Consider the following 21085-nt stretch of genomic DNA (forward strand, 5'->3'; position numbering starts at 1 on the left):
GCAAGGGATGGGCACATTAGAAATGTGAAGCTTATTCAAGGAAAAGCTCCTGAGTGTCCTAGATAAGTATGTACCTGTCAGGCAGGGAGCAAGCTGTAGAGTGCGGGAGCTGTGGTTTACGAAGGAAGTGCAATCTCTGGTCAAGAGGAAGAAGAAGGCTTATGTTAGGATGAGATGTGAAGGCTCAATTAGTGCACTTGAGGGTTACAAGGTAGCCAGGAAAGGCCTAAAGAGAGAGCTCAGAAGAGCCAGGAGGAGACATGAGAAGTTGGCGGATAGGATCAGGGTAAACCCTAAGACTTTCTATAGGTATTTAATGAATAAAAGAATGACGAGAGTATGATTAGGGCCAATCGAGGATAGTAGTGGGAAGTTGTGTGTGAAGTCAGAGGAGATGGGGAAGCACTAAATGAATATTTTTCGACAGTATTCACTCTGGAAAATGACAATGTTGTCGAGGAGAATACTGAGATACAGGCTACTAGACTAGGTAGGATTGAGGTTCACAAGGAAGAGGTATTAGAAATCCTGCAGATTGTGAAAATAGATAAGTCCCCTGGGTCGGATGGGATTTATTCTAGGATTCTCTGGGAAGCCAGGGAGGAGATTGCTGAGCCTTTGGCATTGATCTTTAAATTGTCATTGTCTACAGGAATAGTGCCAGAAGACTGGAGGATAGCAAATGTGGTTCCCCTGTTCAAGAGGAGGAGTAGAGACAACCCTGGTAATTATAGACCAGTGAGCCTTACTTCAGTTGTTGGTTAAGTGTTGGAAAAGGTTATAAGAGATAAGATTTATAATCATCTAGAAAAGAATAATTTGGTTAGGGATAGTCAGCACAGTTTTGTGAAGGGTAGGTCGTGCCTCACAAACCTTATTGAGTTCTTTGAGAAGGTGACCAAACAGGTAGATGAGAGTAAACTGGTTGATGTGGTGTATATGGATTTCAGCAAGGCGTTCGATAAGGTTCTCCAACAGTAGGCTATTGTACAAAATGCGGAGGAATGGGATTGTGGGAGATATAGCAGTTTGGATCAGTAATTGGCTTGCTGAAAGAAGACAGAGGGTCGTGGTTGATGGGATATGTTCATCCTGAAGTCCAGTTACTAGTGGTGTACCGCGAGGGTCGGTGTTGGGTCCACTGCTGTTCGTCATTTTTATAAGCGACCTGGATGAGGCGTAGAAGGGTGGGTTAGTAAATTTGCAGATGACACTAAGGTTGATAGAGTTGTGGATAGTGACGAAGGATGTTGTAGGTTACAGAGAGATTTGAATAAGCTGCAGAGCTGGGCTGAGAGGTGGCAAATGGAATTTAATGCTGACAAGTGTGGGGTGATTCACTTTGATTAGGGAAAACCGGAATGCAAAGTACTGGACTAATGGTGAGATTCTTGGTAGTGGAGATGAGCAGACAAGTGTGGGGTGATTCACTTTGATTAGGGAAAACCGGAATGCAAAGTACTGGACTAATGGTGAGATTCTTGGTAGTGTAGATGAGCAGAGAGATCTTGGTGTCCAGGTACACAGATCCTTGAAAGTTACCACCCAGGTTGACAGGATTGTTAAGAAGGTATACAGTGTTTTAGCTTTTATTAATAGAGGGATTGAGTTCCGGAACCATGACATTATGCTACTGCTGTACAAAACTCTAGTGCGGCCACACTTGGAGTATTGTGTACAGTTCTGGTCACCGCATTATAAGAAGGATGTGGAAGCTTTGGAAAAGGTGCAGAGGAGATTTACTAGGATGTTGCCTGGTATGGAGGGAAGGTCTTATGATGAAAGGCTAAGGGACTTGAGGTTATTTTCGTTGGAGAGAAGAAGGTTGAGAGGTGACTTAATAGAGACATATAAGATAATCAGAGGATTAGATAGGGTGGACAGGGAGAGCCTTTTTCCAAGTATGGTGACGGTGAGCACAAGGGGACATAGCTTTAAATTGAGGGGTGATAGATATAGGACAGATGTCAGAGGTAGTTTCTTTACTCAGAGAGTAGTAAGGGTATGGAATGCTTTGCCTGCAATGATAGTAGATTCGCCAACTTTAAGTACATTTAAGTCATCATTGGACAAGCATATGGACGTACATGGAATTGTGTAGGTTAGATGGGCTTCAGATTGGTATGACAGGTCGGCGCAACATCGATGGCTGAAGGGCCTGTACTGTGCTGTAATGTTCTATGTAAACTCATGTTTGACAATTTTATTAGAGTTCTTTGAGGATGTAACAAGTCAAGTGGATAGAGGGGTACTAAGAGATGTAATATATTTGGATTTTCAACAGACATTGATAAGTCAGCTTCAGACGGACTTGATGAATTGCAAAACTTGGGCTGTTAACTGCAGTCATATGCCTATGGGTACAGTAGATACAAAGCATACATACACATCTCAGGGAAAGGTATTAAAGAAATGGTGAAAGAAACAAATCTGTTCATCATAGTGTATAAAACACAATTGACTATAAGTCTTAGCATACTGTTTTGTATCTGTACATTACCTTAGTCTGACTTCAGTTAGAATTTCATGTTTAGTTTTGATCACCTCACAGATAGGTAATATTGAGGCATGGAAAAGATGCAGAGGAGGAATGCAAGATCAATTTTCAATTGGAAACATCTTAGTTATCAGGATAGATTAAAATATCTGAGATCCTGCAATTTAGAGAAGGATGGACATGGGTGATCTAAGCAAGATTTAGATAATTATGATGACGATGAAGGAAGATGGTGCTTGAGTCAACAATTTGTTGCAATTTTCTGTGTTGTCAAGGATCAAGGAACCAAATTTTAAATTGTAGAAGACCAGATCTATGTTAAATGTCAAGTCGTGGGTCTTCTTCTCAGAGAATGACGAACATCAGACATTATTTGCCTGTTCTTACAGTAGATCTATTAATTGAATTCTTCATGAGAACTAAAACTATTTCTAGCTGGGAAAGAGATCACCTTGGAAGAAAGGTAGGTATTGCAGGGAATTAGAGAAACTGGTGACATTCTTGTGTTCTGGGCCAGACCAGACCACCTCAAAATATATGAAGATGGTCTAGACTCTAACTTCTTATTATTTCAAAGTTAAGTGTAAGACGTTACATTCCAGATTCTATTTGATTGGTCAAACTGCTCAACTTTAAGCAAAACACACTTTATTTTTACACTACAGTTAAAATACAGACAAAATAAAAATAGAATAAAATAATTGGCTTAACTGTAATTCAATCAAAATGCTTAACAAAATAATATATATTAACTACAACAAATTAACTTTTTCCTGTAGTAATATCCCATAAACACACCCTTGTGAAAGGCAAATTCAGTAAAATAGGTTGTCTCACATACAATTCTAGCAACAGGAAGAGAACCCCAGCTTTTAGTTGTAACAGAGAAAGAAATAAGAGCTTCCATATCAGCTTCAAGACCCCAACGACTGTAGAAAGCTAAAACTAAAAAGCCTGGTTCAACCCATTCAGGTTGTTTCTGTTGTTCCAACCCAAGGCTTTACAAGCTGTTTATTGGCTTTAAACAGGCTTCTCGTCATCTCTGTCTCAGCCTTTGTTAAAAAAAGGACAAAATAGACCTCTTAAAGCCATAGTATCGTCACACTTGACTAGACGATCAAAGAGGGTCAGAAAGGAATTCCTAAATTTTTCTTCCTCCAACAATAGCTTAGATTTTTAATCACTGCCTGGCTATTGCATGGTTTCAGGTGGGGTGAGAATGTACATAGAGTTATAGAGATGTACAGCACGGAAACAGACCCTTCGGTCCAATCCGTCCAGCCGACCTGATATCCCAATCCAATCTAGTCCCACCTGCCAGCACCCAGCCCATACCCCTTCAAACCCTTCCTATTCATATACCCATCCAAATGCTTCTTAAAGGTTGCAATTGTACCAGTCTCCATCACTTCCTCTGGCAGCTCATTCCATACCCGTACCATTCTCTGTGTGAAAAAGTTGTCCCTTAGGTGTCTTTTATATCTTTCCCCTCTCACCCTAAACCTATGCCCTCTAGTTCTGAACTCCCCCACCCCAGGGAAAAGACTTTGCCTATTTACCCTACCCATGCCCCTCATATTTTTTAAACTTCTATAAGGTCACCCCTGAGCCTCCAATGTTCCAGGGAAAATAGCCCCAGCCTGTTCAGCCTCTCCCTTTAGCTCAAATCCTCCAACCCTGGCAACATCCTTGTAAATCTTTTCTGAACCCTTTCAAATTTCACAACATCTTTCTGATGGGAAGGAGACCAGAATTGCACACAATATTCCAACAGTGGCCTAACCAATTTACCACCTAGCAGGACATGGGCACAGATGCATTAGCAGAACCACCATCTGCAAGATCTCCTCCAAGCCATACACCAACCTGACTTGGAACTATATCACCATTCTTCATTGTTACTGGGTCAAAGTCCTGGAAACTCCTTCCTCACAATACTGTTGGTGTATTTACCCCCATGGGCTGCAGTATTTCAAGAAGGCCACTCACATGGCAATTAAGGAATGGTAATAAATATTGGCCCAGCCAGTAACACCCACAGCTCATGAAAGACTAAAAACAAATGCACAAGGTATTATAAATATTCAGGACAAGTCAGGTGAACCAGAGGATCTTTCCCTTTCAGTCTTTGTCATGTGTTCTTATAAACAGCAGGGAGGAAAAGTAAAGTAAAATCTGCTTTGGTGGTATTCAGTTAAGAGATAACTATTATAATGAGACTAGGCGAAAGTAATCTTTACTTCCATTAATTCTATGGATCTTTTATATACACATAATCACATAGACAGGGTCTTAGTTTAACAACTTACCTGAAAGACAGCATCCCCAGTATCTCTACATTGATGTTTCAATCTAAATTTTGTGCTCAGATTTGAATGCTACTTTAATTTATGATCTTCTGACCTAGAGATAAAGTGTTACTCGAATCAAGCATGATTCATCGTTTCACACACCAGTTAATTTTATTAACACTTGCTTTAGCAACTCGAACTATAGTTAAAATATTTTTAAACTGGGTCAGTTTTAAATTATTTTGTCTTTATAGAAAGTAGCGAACACTGTGCATAACAATGTTTCGTTTACAACAACCACCTATAGGACATAAAGCATTACAGTGCAGTACAGGCCCTTTGGCCCTAAATGTTGCACCGACCTGTTAAACCAATCGGAAGCCCATCTAACCTACACTATTCTATTCTCATCCATATGCCTATCCAATGACTATTTAAATGCCCTTAAAGTTGGTGATAAAATATATGCTTCAAGTAAATAATAATTTCCATATGTTGAGATACACAGATATTAGAGAATGAGGGTGAGTGTGACAGTAAGATCATTTCATATTGGAATAATTCTCTTCTTCCCTTTAGGGGATGGGTGGAATTCATAAACCAACAAAAATGTGCAGTGCACAAAAATGATGTAATGACTGATACGATTAGTTTTGTTAACATTTTAAACTATGTGTGACAGCAGAACAACTTTAAATTGCAAAGAAGATTAAGCACATTTTTCCAGTAAAGCATCACCATGAGTAATCAAAAAAGCGAGACAGATTTCTTTCCCTTTTCCCTGGCCACAAATCTAGCTTACATCCAGATAATAAAATAGATTGATTAGGGTTAATATTTTTTCTGGAATTTTTGTTTTACTGTCATTTTATATTTTTCCATTTTGTTTTTGATCTCAGGATATAGAATCCTTGTCTTTGTAATTAGAAGCAAAGTGTACTAGAACAAGGAAGTTGTACTAAATTCAATGTAGCGTAATTTTTTAAATTATTCATACTGCAGTGAGTCATAATACACTGTCTACTGAAACACAAGAATGCTGTTCAAAGCAACAAAACCTGTTTACTAAAATTTGAATTTAAAGGAATAATCAGCATTTTGAGGAAATGGATTTGAATCACTTCTTGCTGAAATATTGCAGGAAAAGCTGAGAGTTGTTTTCTCATCACAACATATAAACAGTCACCTATCCTCATCAGCTGGCAACATCATCTCATCACATAACTCAGAAAGAAAATTCAAAATATTTCAGTGCTACTTTCAGAAACTAATTGTCCATGAACATCGAGGAACACCACCGATATCTTTTAAAGTCACATTTAAACTTCTAACTAACTTGTTTCTATTTGTTGTAGCTGGTTCAAGCCAACAACTTTCAAACAGCTTGTGCGTTGTATTCACACCACATTAACAACATTGCTGGACAAATATGAATCTAACAGTGTGAATAATACAGTAGTATTGAAAAAAAAGGCTGTTAAACAGTGAGATTTTTGTGAATCCTGTTGAAGGACAGTGTTAACCTACAGTGCAGTGATACTGCAGTTTACTGTAGATGGTTTTCATGCATGGACCTCGTGTCGAATTCCAGTCACAGCCTCCTTGCTGATCTTGGGTTTTAACAAGTACTGCTCCTTTATCATGCTCAAATCCAAACTGAGCTAATTTTGTGAAAACTATTTTGTGAATCATGCCCCCTCTATATTGCTGACCATCCTAGTTATCTTTTGCAATACAAAAAGATATCTGATGATGACAATGTCAGAAAACCCATCTATGATCAACTTAACAATGCGTATGACAGTGCTACACAGTCTTCTCATTGATCTTTATAAGGTCCTTAAGAAGCAAAAATTATTCTGTTTTAATTATTGCTCATTTCTTTTTCTGAATAAGAACTATTCTCACAATGATGCTTGGAATGGACAAATAATCCATTAGCGCCTCCTACTGATATTATCGCAGCCTGTACTTTGGCTAAAGTTAGAAAGTCGAATACAAAAGCAGCCTTTTGAAAAAGGTAGTTCTTCTATAACGCAATGGTTGTGTTCTTGTGCAACCCCACATTATAGAAAGATCACACTTTAGAAACAGCATTTAAAGTGTTGGCGATGTAATCTTGTCATATCCAACACATGTGTTAAATGTTCGCACATTAGAAACAGTGTCCCTAGTTAATCCCTTTACAGCAAATTTGCGTGAACGAAATTCGTGTTATAGCCAAATGACCTGTATACATTTTGCTACCTTTTTAGGGTTCTCGAAGCTGTGATCAAGAGGCCAGAATAGAATGCTGTTCGTAGCTTTCCCTCATTGGTAAGTTTGCTGTTAGAAGAGCAATAACAAATGTTGATCAAGGTTTCTTCTGTAACTACAACCACCTCTTCTATTGGGGGAATATTCAACCAGTATCTTACTTCCAACTGACATCCTGTGAAAAATAACTGGTATCAATTTCTGTCCTAATAGTCATGACAATGTGATAACCAAACATGACCAAGCCACACTGAACGCCCTCTTGTAAAGCTTGTTTTCAGGTGACAAGCCTGAAAGACAATGTGCTTGTCTCCATATAACTAATTCCCTAGCTCAGTGTCTTTCTGATCTCTTTCTAGTCCTCTCTCATGGTGGTTGTCACACCTCACTGCATCTACCTCTTCTCTCAATCCATCTATTCTAACTCCCACATTGAGACTCAGGCACTCAGTCTCTCATGAAATTGTCTGCCCCAGTTTCATTAATAGCTCTTTATTCTCATTCATTCTTTTCTCTTTGGTTTAATGAATTTTCAGGACTGTTTTACACTCTGATTCCTTGTTACTGTGAGCTACAAATCTATCACCTTTCTGTAATACTGCCCTTCTGCATTACAAGCATTCAGGCGTGTTTTGGTAACTACCTTTAGTACAAGTGAATTTTACTTGTTAATAATTCTTTTTGTCTAATTTGTACTCTGCACTTCAGTTTCTCTGTGCTGCTGCCTCTGTCTGTTCCTTAGCAATTTGGACACTCTGAAAAATATGAATTCCTTTGCACATTAAAATCATTTGCAATCATTTGAGCACTTTAAGCAACCTTGCCCATTTATTTGTTAATTTAAAGGACAGTATCAAAGTATTTCTTTTGTTGATCATTTCCCCATTCTTGAATATAATTGCACCATAATTGATTGGGTGTGAGCAGATGATCTGCATTAGACTTTCTTCAGTTCTGCTCTAATAGTAATGACTGGGAAGCATGCAAGACATGACTGTCTTCATGGAATCCTGTCCTTCATTTGGTGTCTCCTTACAACAGACTGATTGAACTCAGTGATTCACCATATGGGAAGTAATTGGCAACAAACAATGTACTATTAATGTGTTCCAGCACTAAGGATTGACTGTACTGTTTTTTATGCACCCTGCAGAGGCCTTTTTTTTCAAATGGGTGGCAGATTACCAACATGCCTCATCTTTTAATCAGTGGCTCTTGGGTGAGAGCTTTCTGCCAATCATTCAGCATGTCTAAATCTTTAGCAATGCCAAAGACAAATACCTTTCTACATTACTAGTGTGCCATAATATTTTACAGTTCCCTTTAGCTAATGAAAATTACATGCCAAATGCAATATAAATAGGCAAACATAGCATTAAGTGTTTCATTGTGTAATTCTACCACATATGCCACAATCTGTCATTCTCAAATCATTCAATCACATTGGATTATTTGTCCAAATTGTCATTGTCCCTACTGGAACATACTGGATCACAGTGCATGGCATTGTGACACTAAAGGGTGCAGTTTAAATCCTTCATACGCCACATTGCTGCTGAAACTGAGAAATGCATAAGTGGAGACAGATAGGTAGTGAAGAGGGACCAAGAGCAGTATAGAAGTGGATCAGTGAAATTGGCAAAGGAGAAGTTTGACAAATATGATTTAAACCCTAACAAAAGAAAATTGCTTGCATGTATGATACAGGGTGAAGTGTCTATAATGTCCACAGAAATCACAATAATTTCAAGATAGCAAGAATTTTATTTTCAAAATTTTTAAATCTTTTCACAACATTAATTAAAATTTCACTGTAATTTTGGCATTCCTCTTTTTCATTTTTTTCTAATTTACTCATTCAATTTTCTACCTTTCTCATATGGCTAATAATAAAGATTTTTTAAATAAAACAAGGGATATAGCTGTTAAGCACAGAGTTGAAGAGGGTTCTGTGTGAAAGCCATTTGACAACAAAAAGTGAAAATTCAGGATGCAGCCTCTTCCAATGTTCCCCAGCATCACAGATGCCAGTTTTCAGCCAATTCAATTCACTCCACGTGATATCAGAAGAACACTGGATACTGCAAAGGCTATGGTCCCTGACAACATTCCAGCAATTGTACTGAAGACATGTGCACCAGAACTTGCCGCTCCTCTGGCCAAGCTCTTCCAGTATAGTTACAACTTTAGCATCTACCTGACAATATGGAAAATTGGATAAAAGCAAATTACTGCGGATGCTGGAAAGAGAAAATGCTGGAAAATATGTCAGCATGCTCCTGCCCCACTGAACTTTTTTCGTCCTACCTTGACTCCATCCTTACTCCTCTGGTTCACTCCCTCCCCACCTACATCCGGGATTCCTCTGATGCCCTGCGACACATTGACAGCTTTCAATTCGCAGGCCCTAACCACCTTCTATTCAACATGGGTGGGCAATCTCTTTACACCTCCATCCCACACCAACACGGCTTGAATGCTCTTTGCTTCTTTCTCGAAAAGAGGCCCGAACAATCTTCATCCACCACCACTCTCCTCCACCTGGCTGAACTTGTTCTCTCTCTCAACAACTTTTACTTCAAATCATCCCAGCTTTGACAAAGGGTCAGTTAGACTTGAAACATCAGCTCTTTTCTCTCCTTACAGATGCTGCCAGACCTGCTGAGATTTTCCAGCATTTTCTCTTTTGGAATATGGAAACTTGCTCAGATATATCCTGTACACAAAAGTCAGAGTAAATCAAACTGGCCAATTACCATCCCATAAGTAAAGTGATGAAAGGTGTCATCAACAGGTACTAATAAACAGCACCTGCTCAGCAATAATTGTCTCAGTTACCTGAAACGTCAATTTCGAAGCTACTTGGATGCTGCCTGAACTGCTGTGCTCTTCCAGCACCACTAATCCAGAATCAGTTACATCCAGTCTGGCCTCCACCAGGGCCACTGAACTCTTGATCTCATTACAGCCTTGGTTCAAATATAGACAAAGAGCTGAATTCCAGAGGTGATCTAAGAGTGATAGCCCTTGACATCAAGCCACATTTGATCAAGTGTGGCATCAAGGAGCCCTAACAAAACTGGAATCAAAGGGGAACAGGGGGCAAACTCTCCCACTGGTAGGATCCATAGCTAGTACATCAAAAGATGGTTGTGGTTATTGGAGGTCAGTCATCTTAGCTCCAATATATCTCTGCAAGACTTCAGAGTAGTGTCCGAGGCCCAAGAATTTTCATTAGTGATCTTCCATCCATCTTAACGTCTGAAGTGGATATGTTCGCTGATGACTGCACAATGTTGAGCATCATTCAACACTCCTCAGATACTGAAGCATATCTGCTTAATATCCAGGCTTGGGCTGACAAGTAGCATTCACACCATGCAAATGCCAGGCAAAGTCCATCTCCATTGAGAGACAATCTAACCACTATTCCCTGGCATGCAATGGTGTTACCATCACTGAATCAGTATCATTGACCAGGAACTCAACTGGACTCACCACATATAAGAACAGGTCAGAGGCTAGGGATTCTATGGTGACTAATTCACCTCCTGGCTCCTGAATGCCTGGCCACCATCTACAAGCATAAGTCAGGAGCATGATGGAATAGTCCCCACTTGTCTGGATGGGTGCAGCCTCCAATAATATTCAAGAAGCTTGACACCATCCAGGACAAAGCAGCCCACTTCATTGCGACGACATCCACAAGCATCCACGCTCCACCACCAACCCTCAGTAGCAGCAGTACTATCGACAAGAAGCACTGCAGAAATTCACCAAAGATTCTTAGACAGCATCTTCCAAACCTATTACCAATTCTATCTGGAAGGACAAGGACAGCAGATTCATTGGAACACCATTACCTGCAACTTCCCCTCCGAGTCAGTCACCATCCTGTCTTGGAAATATCTCACTGTTCCTTCACTGTCGCTGGGTCAAAATCATGGAATTCCCATCCTAATTGCATTGTGGGTCGACCTACAGCAAATGGACTGCAGTGGTTCAAAAAGGAAGCTCTTCACTACCTTCTCAACAGCAACTGGGAACAGGCAATAAATGCTGGTCAGTGAATTAATAAATAAAATGCAAGAGAGTTTATAATTTTTTTTTCTGTGGGCATGGTAAGTAAAATTTGCTCTTTAATTTGGGAAACTAAAATCATGAGAAGAGTTGTTCTTGGTGAGGTGGTATAGTTTTTTCCAGAACAAAGGTATTGAAAAATGAAATAATTCCACGGATGCCAGTATCCCGTCAACAAGTCACTGTTTATTGACATGTGCATAGTGTACATAGTACGGCTTCTTCAGAGCTAGCTCTCAGAAGAAACATAACCTCTGGCACTCCCATTTTTTTTTTCTTTTCCTAACTGCGGAAGTGCCTATTTTTTCCCCAGCACCCATGGTGTGTGTGTGTGCAGGTGTGAGACACAGTGAGAGACACAAAGTGCACGAATCTTTATTCAATTTCCACCACCAGGAAGGTAGGAAAACACCCGAGTGGCCAGTGACAAGCACTGCCCTTCACATCAAAGGGCAATGCTGTGTGATCAAAACAGTGAAGGGGAGGGTCGGGACTAAATCAAAATAGAGTTGGAGGGGGAAGGCACTCATTTTTTTTTCTTTTCTTTTTCTTTCTTTTTTTACTTTTTTTTTCTTTTTTTTCTGCAGTAGTGGTTTTTCTTTTCCCCAGCACCCATGGTGTGTGTGTGCAGGTGTGAGACACAGTGAGAGACACAAAGTGCACGAATCTTTATTCAATTTCCACCACCAGGAAGATATGAAAAACACCCGAGTGGCCAGTGACAAGCACTGCCCTTCACATCAAAGGGCAATGCTGTGTGATCAAAACAGTGAAGGGGAGGGTAGGGACTAAATCAAAATAGAGTTGGAGGGGGAAGGCACTCCCATTTATTTATTTATTTTTATCCTTTTTTTTTTCTTTCTTTTTTTTTCTTTTTTTTAAAACCCCCACACTACCGCCTAACTGCGGTAGTGCTTATTTTTTCCCCAGCACCCATGGTGTGTGTGTGCAGGTGTGAGACACAGTGAAAAGACACAAAGTGCACAAATCTTTATTCAATTTCCACCACCAGGAAGATATGAAAAACACCCGAGTGGCCAGTGACAAGCACTGCCCTTCACATCAAAGGGCAATGCTGTGTGATCAAAACAGTGATGGGGAGGGTAGGGACTAAATCAAAATAGAGTTGGAGGGGGAAGGCACTCCCATTTATTTTTTTTTATCATTTTGGGTTTGGAGTCACACAGAGGCTAAATCAGGAAAACGAGTCAGATTTCCTTCCCCAAAGGGGGTTAGTAGCTAGATGGGGTGTTACAATGGTGGGGTGGAGGGAGTTGACCTGATTGTCATGAGGCTTGTTTTTTATTTTTTTATTTTTTTTGACACCCGGGCCCTAACGTATCCCCTATTTATTTTTTTTATTTTTTTTTTATTTTTTTTTTCTTTTTTTTTCCCAGCACCCATGGTGTGTGTGTGTGCAAGTGTGAGACACAGTGAAAAGACACAAAGTGCACGAATCTTTATTCAATTTCCACCACCAGGAAGATATGAAAAACACCCGAGTGGCCAGTGACAAGCACTGCCCTTCACATCAAAGGGCAATGCTGTGTGATCAAAACAGTGATGGGGAGGGTAGGGACTAAATCAAAATAGAGTTGGAGGGGGAAGGCACTCCCATTTATTTTTTTTTTATTATTTTTTTTTTGCAGTTTTTTTTTTAATCCCCCACACTACCGCCTAACTGCGGTAGTGCTTATTTTTATTCCCCAGCACCCATGGTGTGTGTGTGTGCAAGTGTGAGACACAGTGAAAAGACACAAAGTGCACGAATCTTTATTCAATTTCCACCACCAGGAAGATATGAAAAACACCCGAGTGGCCAGTGACAAGCACTGCCCTTCACATCAAAGGGCAATGCTGTGTGATCAAAACAGTGATGGGGAGGGTAGGGACTAAATCAAAATAGAGTTGGAGGGGGAAGGCACTCCCATTTATATCTGTCAGCCAGGGCTCCCTGATTGGACCAGGTTCAACATTCCCAATCAGGATACCCATATTCTATGAAGTCCATCTGGTGACATCATTACAGTCACAGCAGAAGAAATTTTATAAGGGGATTCCGCAGCAACACCCACTGAGTACTATACTGATAGCAAGTCACTATGGGATAATATACATTTCAACAAAATGTGTAAATAAAAAGATTGAGAATTGATATTGCAACTTTAAAACAGAAGCTAGAGAATGGAGAAATTATGAAATTGAAATGCGTGGATAACTGCAGCCAGCTATCTGATTCCTTTACAAAGAAAGGAGCAAGTTCTAAGAATGTGTGTAAAAGGATGCTTGGAGCTTTAAATTTTTTCATTCTTGTCAAAGAACTGGGCATTGATGGTAGGTCAGCATTTATTGTCCAGAGGACAGTTAGGAATCAACCACATTGTTGTTGTTCTGGAGTCACATATAGGGCAGACCAAGTAAGGATGGCAGTTTGGACACTTGCTGTTTGTGGCAAGGAGACATAATGGGTTACAATGCAAAGCAGAATGGAATAGCGGACAAAAATACATCCCTCCCTGATGCACTAAATGCATTTTATGCTCATTTCGAACAGAAGCCTCGGATGCATCTGTTCCCTCGGTCACCTCTGCATACCAGATGGAGTCCCCGGCTGTGCATTCAGATCCTGCACGTACCATCTGACAAGAGTATTTACTGACATTTTTAATCTCTCCTTACTATGATCTGAAGTTCCCACAATCAACCCAGTACCAAAGAAAGCTCATGCAGCATGCTTCAATGACTATTGCCAACTTGCCTTGATATTTGTAATTCACCTACCATTGCAACAGATCTATGGCAAGTGCCATCTCCCTGACAGTGCACTCGTCCCTGGAACATCTGGATAACAAGAACAAAGAACAAAAATAACAAAGAAAATTCGCCCCTCCAAGCCTGTGCTGATCCAGATGCTCTTTCCAAACCTGTTGCCTATCTTCTAAGGATCTATATCCATCAGCTCCCCAGGCTCCTACTTATTGATTACTGCTCTGGCTTCAACATATTATTCCAACCAAATTAATCTCCAAACTCTGACACCTAAGTCTGTGCTCCGCCCTCTGCAACTGGTTCCTTGTACTCCTGACCAACAGACTGCAATCAGTGAGAATAGGCAACAGCACTTGCTTTACAATAATACTCAATATTGACACCCTGCAAGACTGTGTACTCAGCCCCTTACAGTACTACCTGTACATTCATGACTGTGTGGCCAAATTTCATTCTAACTCCATTTACAAGTTCGCTTACATCACTACTGTTGTAGACTGGATCACAAACAATGATAAGACAGAATACAGGAAAGAGATTGTGTGCTTAGTGGTATGGTGTAAAGATAACAATCTCTACCTTGACATCTGCAAAATGAAAGAGCTGCTCATTGACATCAAGAAGCAAAGTGGAGGGCATACTCCTGTCTACATCAATGGAGCTGAGGTGGAGATGGTCAAGAGCATCAAGTTCCTAGAAGTGATAATCACCAACAATCTGTCCTGGTCCACCCAGATTGATATGACGGCCAAGAAAGCACAACGCCTCTTTGTCCTCAGGAGGCTAAGGAAATTCAGCATGTCAGTAAAGACTCTTACCAATTTTTGTAGATGCACCATAGAAGGTATTCTATCCAGATGCATCAGGGCTTGGTACGGCAACTGCTCTGCTCAGTATCATAAGAAACTACAGAGATTGTCAATCACACAGTTGACTCCATCTATACTTCACGCTGCCTTGGAAAGGCAGCCATCATAATCAAAGATCCCTCCCAAGCTGGTTATTTCCCTTCTGTCAGACAGAAGATACAAAAGCTTAAACACATGTACCAACAAATTCAAGAACAGCTTCTTCCCCGCTGTTATTAGATGTCTGAATGAACCTCTCAAATTTTAAATTTAATTTTGATCTCACTCTTTGTGCACCTTCTCTGCAGCCATAACATTGTAGTCCTCACTCTGTTCTGTTACCCTTATGTACCTTCTATGATATGATCTGCCTGTACTGCAAGTAGTACCTATGTAGATATGACAATAATAAACTGAATTTAAAAAATCAATCTGTTTTCTTCCCTATAGAACATTAGCCAAGAAAACAAAATAATATAACATTGTCACTTTGTATGTTTTGTTTTTTTTTAATTACATATTGATTTATTTGAAAGGGGAATCTATTGTCATATAGTGTAGTCTGAAGGGGTTCCTGAGATCTAATGGAAGTGTGATGGATATACCAAAAGTTAATTGGGTGTGATTTGGGAAGAGTTGCAGTCAGCATTGCAGTGAGGCAGTCTGGGAAGAATGTCCCATAGGCAGCAGCATAGTAAAGCAGTCTGGGAAGAATGACCTGCAGTGAGCATTGCAATGAAGAAGTCTGGAAAATGTCCTATGGTCAGTTGTTCTGGGAAAAAAACACAAGTGACATCACAGAAAATCTAAGTCCACTAGCTGATATATTGAATTTTTGGAAGGTTATCTGGGGAGTCAGAGACATAGCAGTACTTGTGAGGGAGCAGTACAGAATGGGAATATATAACTCATGGCAGAGGCTTGAGGCATATATCACCGAACTTGAATGTCAGAGAGACGCAGTACCTGTGCGAGAGCAGCTGGCACTGAATTCGAAACAGTTAAAAATAGAGTGACTCCTCAGGAAAACCATTCATTCACTGATTGTTGTGAAACTACTGTTAAGGATTGTCTGCAAATTGCTGTAAATTAGAAAAGTGTATATTTTTTAAACAAGTAATTGCACTTGGATTCAACAGAAAAAGTTAAGGCCAATATAATAAGATAATAAATGGAACATAGAGGAAGTAAAGACTTAAAGTAAGGTCTTGGCAAAGATTAAAAGCAAGGACCTCATTTTGTAGTGGGAGTGTTTGGATTAGAACAGAGTATTATTTAAAGGGAATAACTAATATGCTTAAGCTAAAGGGAAGTTGTGGCAGCAGAAATCACAACCGTGATGTGCTCTCCTGTGCTATAAGCAAAGTTATGCATACATCCAGTGTTCCTGGCAAACATATGTGTGTCCAGCTGCAGTAACCGACAAACCATATTTTGGAGCTAGAATGGAGGGTAAATTCACTGAGGAGCATCCACAATGCTGAGATTGTCATGAAGCATCCATGACGCTGAGCTTGTCATAGACAGTACACTCAGTAAAGTTGTCAAACCACAGATAAAGACTGAACAGACAGAAAAGAATGGGCAAGCACCAGGCAGAATAAAGGAAGGCAGGTTAGTGCAGGGGTCCCTTGTGGCCATTCCCTCTCTAAAAGGTATACCATTTTGGAAACTGTAGAAGGAATAGACATCTTATGGGATAGTAGCAGAAGCCAAGTCCATGGCACCATGTGTGGATCTGGTGCATGAGGTGAGGAGGAAGAATGGCAGTGCTATAGTAATAGGACACTCAAGAGTAAAGGGAACTGACAGGTCTTTCTGCAACTGCAAAAGAAAATCCAGGATGGTATATTGCCTCCCTGGTACCAGGGTCAAGAATGGAGGAACGCAGCTGGAGGACATTCTGAAAAGGAAGGGTGAACAGCCAGTGGTACAGATCAGTACCAATGACATAAGTAAAAGAGGAATGAGGTCCTGCAAGCAGAATATAGGGAGTTAGGATGTAAATTAAAAATTAGGACCTCAATGATAGCAATCTCAGAATTACTAAATAAATTATGTTGGAGGGAAGGATTCAAATACCTGGAACTATGGACAGATTCTGAGGAAAGTGGGATCAGTACAAGAAGGATGGGTTAGAGGGTGTGGTGGGGGGGAGGGGGCGGAAGGGTGATGTTTGCTGGTATTATTGTGGAGGGCTTAAACTAGAATGATAAGGGGATGGGGATCTGAGTAGGAAGCTAGAAGGGACCATAGTGCAAAATGCAGCTAAAATCATTAGCCTAATATCATTAATGGGGAAAATGCTAGTTTAATATAAAACATGTGATAGCAGAACATTTGGAAAGCGTTAATGGGATTGGACAAAGCCAGCATGAGTTTATGAAAAACAAGTCATACTTACCAAACTTACTAGGCATTTTGAGGTCCTACAAACAGAATATAGGGAGTTAGGATGTAAATTAAAAATTAGGACCTCAAAGATAGCAATCTCAGGGCATTCTGGCGAAGTTCGCCGATGATACGAAGTTAGGCGGACAGGCAGGTAGTTCTGAGGTGGTGAGGAGGCTGCAAAAAGATTTAGACAGTTTTGGAGAGTGGTCCAGGAAATGGCTGATGAAATTCAAGTGAGCAAATGTGAGCTTTGCACTTTGGACAAAAGAATACAGGCATGGACTATTTTCTAAACGGTGAGAAAATTCCTAAAGCCAAAGTACAAAGGGATCTGGGAGTGCTAGTCCAGGATTCTCTTAAGGTTGACTTGCAAGTTGAGTCCGTGGTTAAGAAAGCAAATGCAATGTTGTCATTTATCTCAAGAGAATTGGAATATAAAAGCAGCAATGTGTTACTGAGACTTTATAAAGCTCTGGTTAGGCCCCAGTTAGAATACTGTGTCCAGTTTTGGGCCCCACACCTCAGGACATACTGGTACTGGAGTATGTCCAATGAAGATTCACACAGATGATCTCTGGAATGAACGGCTGAGGATCCTGGGATTGTATTTGTTAGAGTTTAGAAGGTTGAGGGGAGATCTAATAGAAACTTACAAGATAATGCATGGCTTAGAAAGGGTGGACGCTGGGAATTTGTTTCCGTCAGGCAGGGATACTAGGACCTGTGGGCACAGCCTTAGAATTAGAGGGGGATCAATTTAAAACGGAAATGAGGACAATTTCTTCAGCCAGAAAATGGTGGGCGTGTGGAATTCATTGCCATGGAGCACAGTGGAAGCCAGGACATTAAGTGTCTTCAAGGCCGAGATTGAAAAATTCTTAATTTCACAAGGAATTAAGGGAGAGTGCGGGTAAGTGGCATTGAAATGCCCATCAGCCATGATTGAATGGCGGAGTGGACTCGATGGGAAAAATGGCCTTACTTCCACTCCTATGGCTTATGGTCTTGTAGTAACTGGTAGAATAGACAAGGGAAAACTAGCGGATGAAATGTATTAGGTTTTCAGGAGACTAGGAGAAAATTAGGACTGCAAATGCTGGAGATCAGAGTCGAGAGTGTGTGTTGCTGGGAAAGCACATTGGGTCAGGCAGCTTCCAAGGAGCAGGAGAATTGACGTTTCGGGCATAAGCCCTTCATCAGGAATGAGGCTTGTGGGCCAGGGCTGAGAGATAAATGGGAGGAGGTGGGATTGGGGGGGGGGGGGGGGGGGGGGGGGGGGGGAAAAGGTAGCTGAGAAAGCGATAGGTGGATGAACGTGAGGGAAAAAGTGATAGGTCAGAGAGGGGGGGGGGGAAATGATGGACAGGTCAGAAAGGTGGTGCCGATTTGGAGGCTTGGGACTAGGATAACATGGTGGGGAGGGAGGGGAAATGAGGAAGCTGTTGAAATCCACATTTATTCTGTGTGGTTGCAGGGTCCCAAGGCAGAATATGAGGTATTCTTCCTCCAGCCATCAGGTGGTAGGTAACGGATTTGCTGTGAGGAGGCCCAGGACCTTCATGTCCTTGACAGACTGGGAGGGGGAGTTGAACTGTTCAGCCACAGGGTGGTGGGGTTGTGTGGGTGTGGGTGTCCCAGAGATGTTCTCTGAAACGATCCACAAGAAGGCATCCTGTCTCCCTTATGTAGAGGAGACCACATCGGGTGCAACGGATGCAGTAGATGACATTGGTAGAGGTACAGGTAGATTTCTGATGGAGATAGAAGGATCCCTTGAGGCCTTGGATGCAGGTGAGGGGAGTGATGTGGGCACAGGTTTTGCACTTCCTGCAGTGGCAGGGAAAGGTGCCAGGAGTGGGGTGTGGGCTGATGGGGAGGGGGGGGGGGGGGGAAGGTGGACCTGATGAGGGAGTCATGTAGGGAACAGCCTCTCCGTTACACTGATAGGGGTGATGAGGGAAATATATCTTTGGTGGTGGGTCCCGTTTGGAGGTGGCGGACGTGGCAAAAGGATGATGCAATGTATGCGGAGGTTGGTGGGGTGGAAGGTGAGGACTGGGGGATTTGTCCTTGTTGCATTTTAGAAGTGAAAAGGAGGAGATGCACTGGAGAGCATTGAAATCAAAAATAGTGAACCCAGTTTCCATTAGAGCATCAACAGCTTGAGAAGGTAAACATTGATGGGAAGGGTAGTGAAATAATGGTAGTATCACTGGCCTAATAGTAGAAAGGTCCAATTGAATGCTGTAGGAACATGGGTTCAAATCCCACCTTGCAATTGGTGGTACTTAAATTCAATTAATAATCCATAAATTAAATCAATGACAGCTATCATTGTTTTTCTGGAACCCATCTGGTTTCAGTCAATGGCCTTTAGGCCATCCTTATCCAATCTGGTGTAAATGTGACTCCAGACCAATAACAATGAGATTGACTTGTAACTACCTTCAGAAATGACTGAGAAAGCTATTCAATTCAAGGGCAATTAGGGATGGGGCAACAATTGCTGGTCTTCCCATTGACACCCACAGCCAATGAAAAAGATTTTTTAAAAGTTTCATTTTAAAATTATATTGCAATCAACAGATCATGAGCCATGAAAATGCTATGAATTGAATAGTTTTTCAAAACTGAGTCACGTAATAAATGGACAGGTGCTTTGTTTAATTTTAAAATATAAAGAGGGCTAAAGAACACCTAGCTAATTAATACTGAATTAATCAATATAATGGTCAACAACATCAGATTAAGCTTATTTAGGGAGATGACCAACACAGTGCACCCAGCAATGAAAAAAATTAATTAGCTCTTTTTTGAGATTGAATCTAATACAATTGAGTTAAAACTGTAAGATGATAAGATCCCCAGTTTCAAAATTGTGACCATAATCTCAAAAGGCAAATTGTGTTCACCTGTTTTATGAACAGAAAAATGATGATAGCAGCCTTTAAGTTGCTGTCAGTATTAAGCAGGCAAAACGGTGTTCAAACTAAAAACCTTCAGGAATCCTGGAGAAGAGCAAGAACCCAAGCTAAATACTCTTCATGAAGTTTGTAGCTTCATTAACTCACCCCTGTGGGCTGAGATCTTTTATGGTTTTGATTCCGAAGAAAAAACACGTAAAGCCTCGTACTTCTCTGTTTCTCTTTTTGACAGTGAAAACAGCCAAATATCAAATAAAGTATTGCTTTAGAAATTTGAACACCAATTGGAGACTGATAACTTTACACAAGTGGACTAGTTAGTGAGGCTGGATTTAGCTCTTACGTCTTAGCTCTTATCACTAATAAATCCAAATTTTTCCCCAAATGAATATAAATCTTTTCCATAAAAGGTTCTCCAATAATTTCCCTACCACTGATGCAAGGCTCACCACTTGTAATTTTCCAGATGGCCTCAGTTGCCCTTCATGAAACAAAGGAACAGTGTTGGTTAATCTCCAAACCTAAAGACTCCCTAAAGATACAAAGATGTAATACAAGGCTCATAAAAAAAAAGATACTATCTTACTTTGGCTTGAGACAGATATACCCCTTGAACATTTAAAAACCAGATCTATTCACAAGCCTGAAAAGTAAAGACTTCAGTTTGTGGTTAGGGCTCCATTGTTATCTTTTCTCAATAAAGAACAACTTTAAATTTATATTGTTGACAGTTTATAAAAAAAAAACTCAAAAGTAGGTAGTTAATGCATAAATCAGAATAGAAATGGCAGGATGGATGATGTGGAAACTGGACATCAATTGACTTGATTGCCACATGTACCAAGATAGTGAAAAAAGTATTGTTTAGTATGCTATCCAGACAAATCATAGCTTACACAAGTACAAGTACATTAGAGTATAGAACAAAATGTAAAATAGTGATCCAGTTATAGAATATACAGGGAAAGAAAAATCAGCATTAAGTCATTCAAAAGTCTGATATCAGTGGGGAAAAAGCAACAGTTT

The sequence above is a fragment of the Chiloscyllium punctatum genome, chromosome 39 (assembly GCF_047496795.1).
Source record: "Chiloscyllium punctatum isolate Juve2018m chromosome 39, sChiPun1.3, whole genome shotgun sequence".
NCBI lineage: Eukaryota > Metazoa > Chordata > Chondrichthyes > Orectolobiformes > Hemiscylliidae > Chiloscyllium > Chiloscyllium punctatum.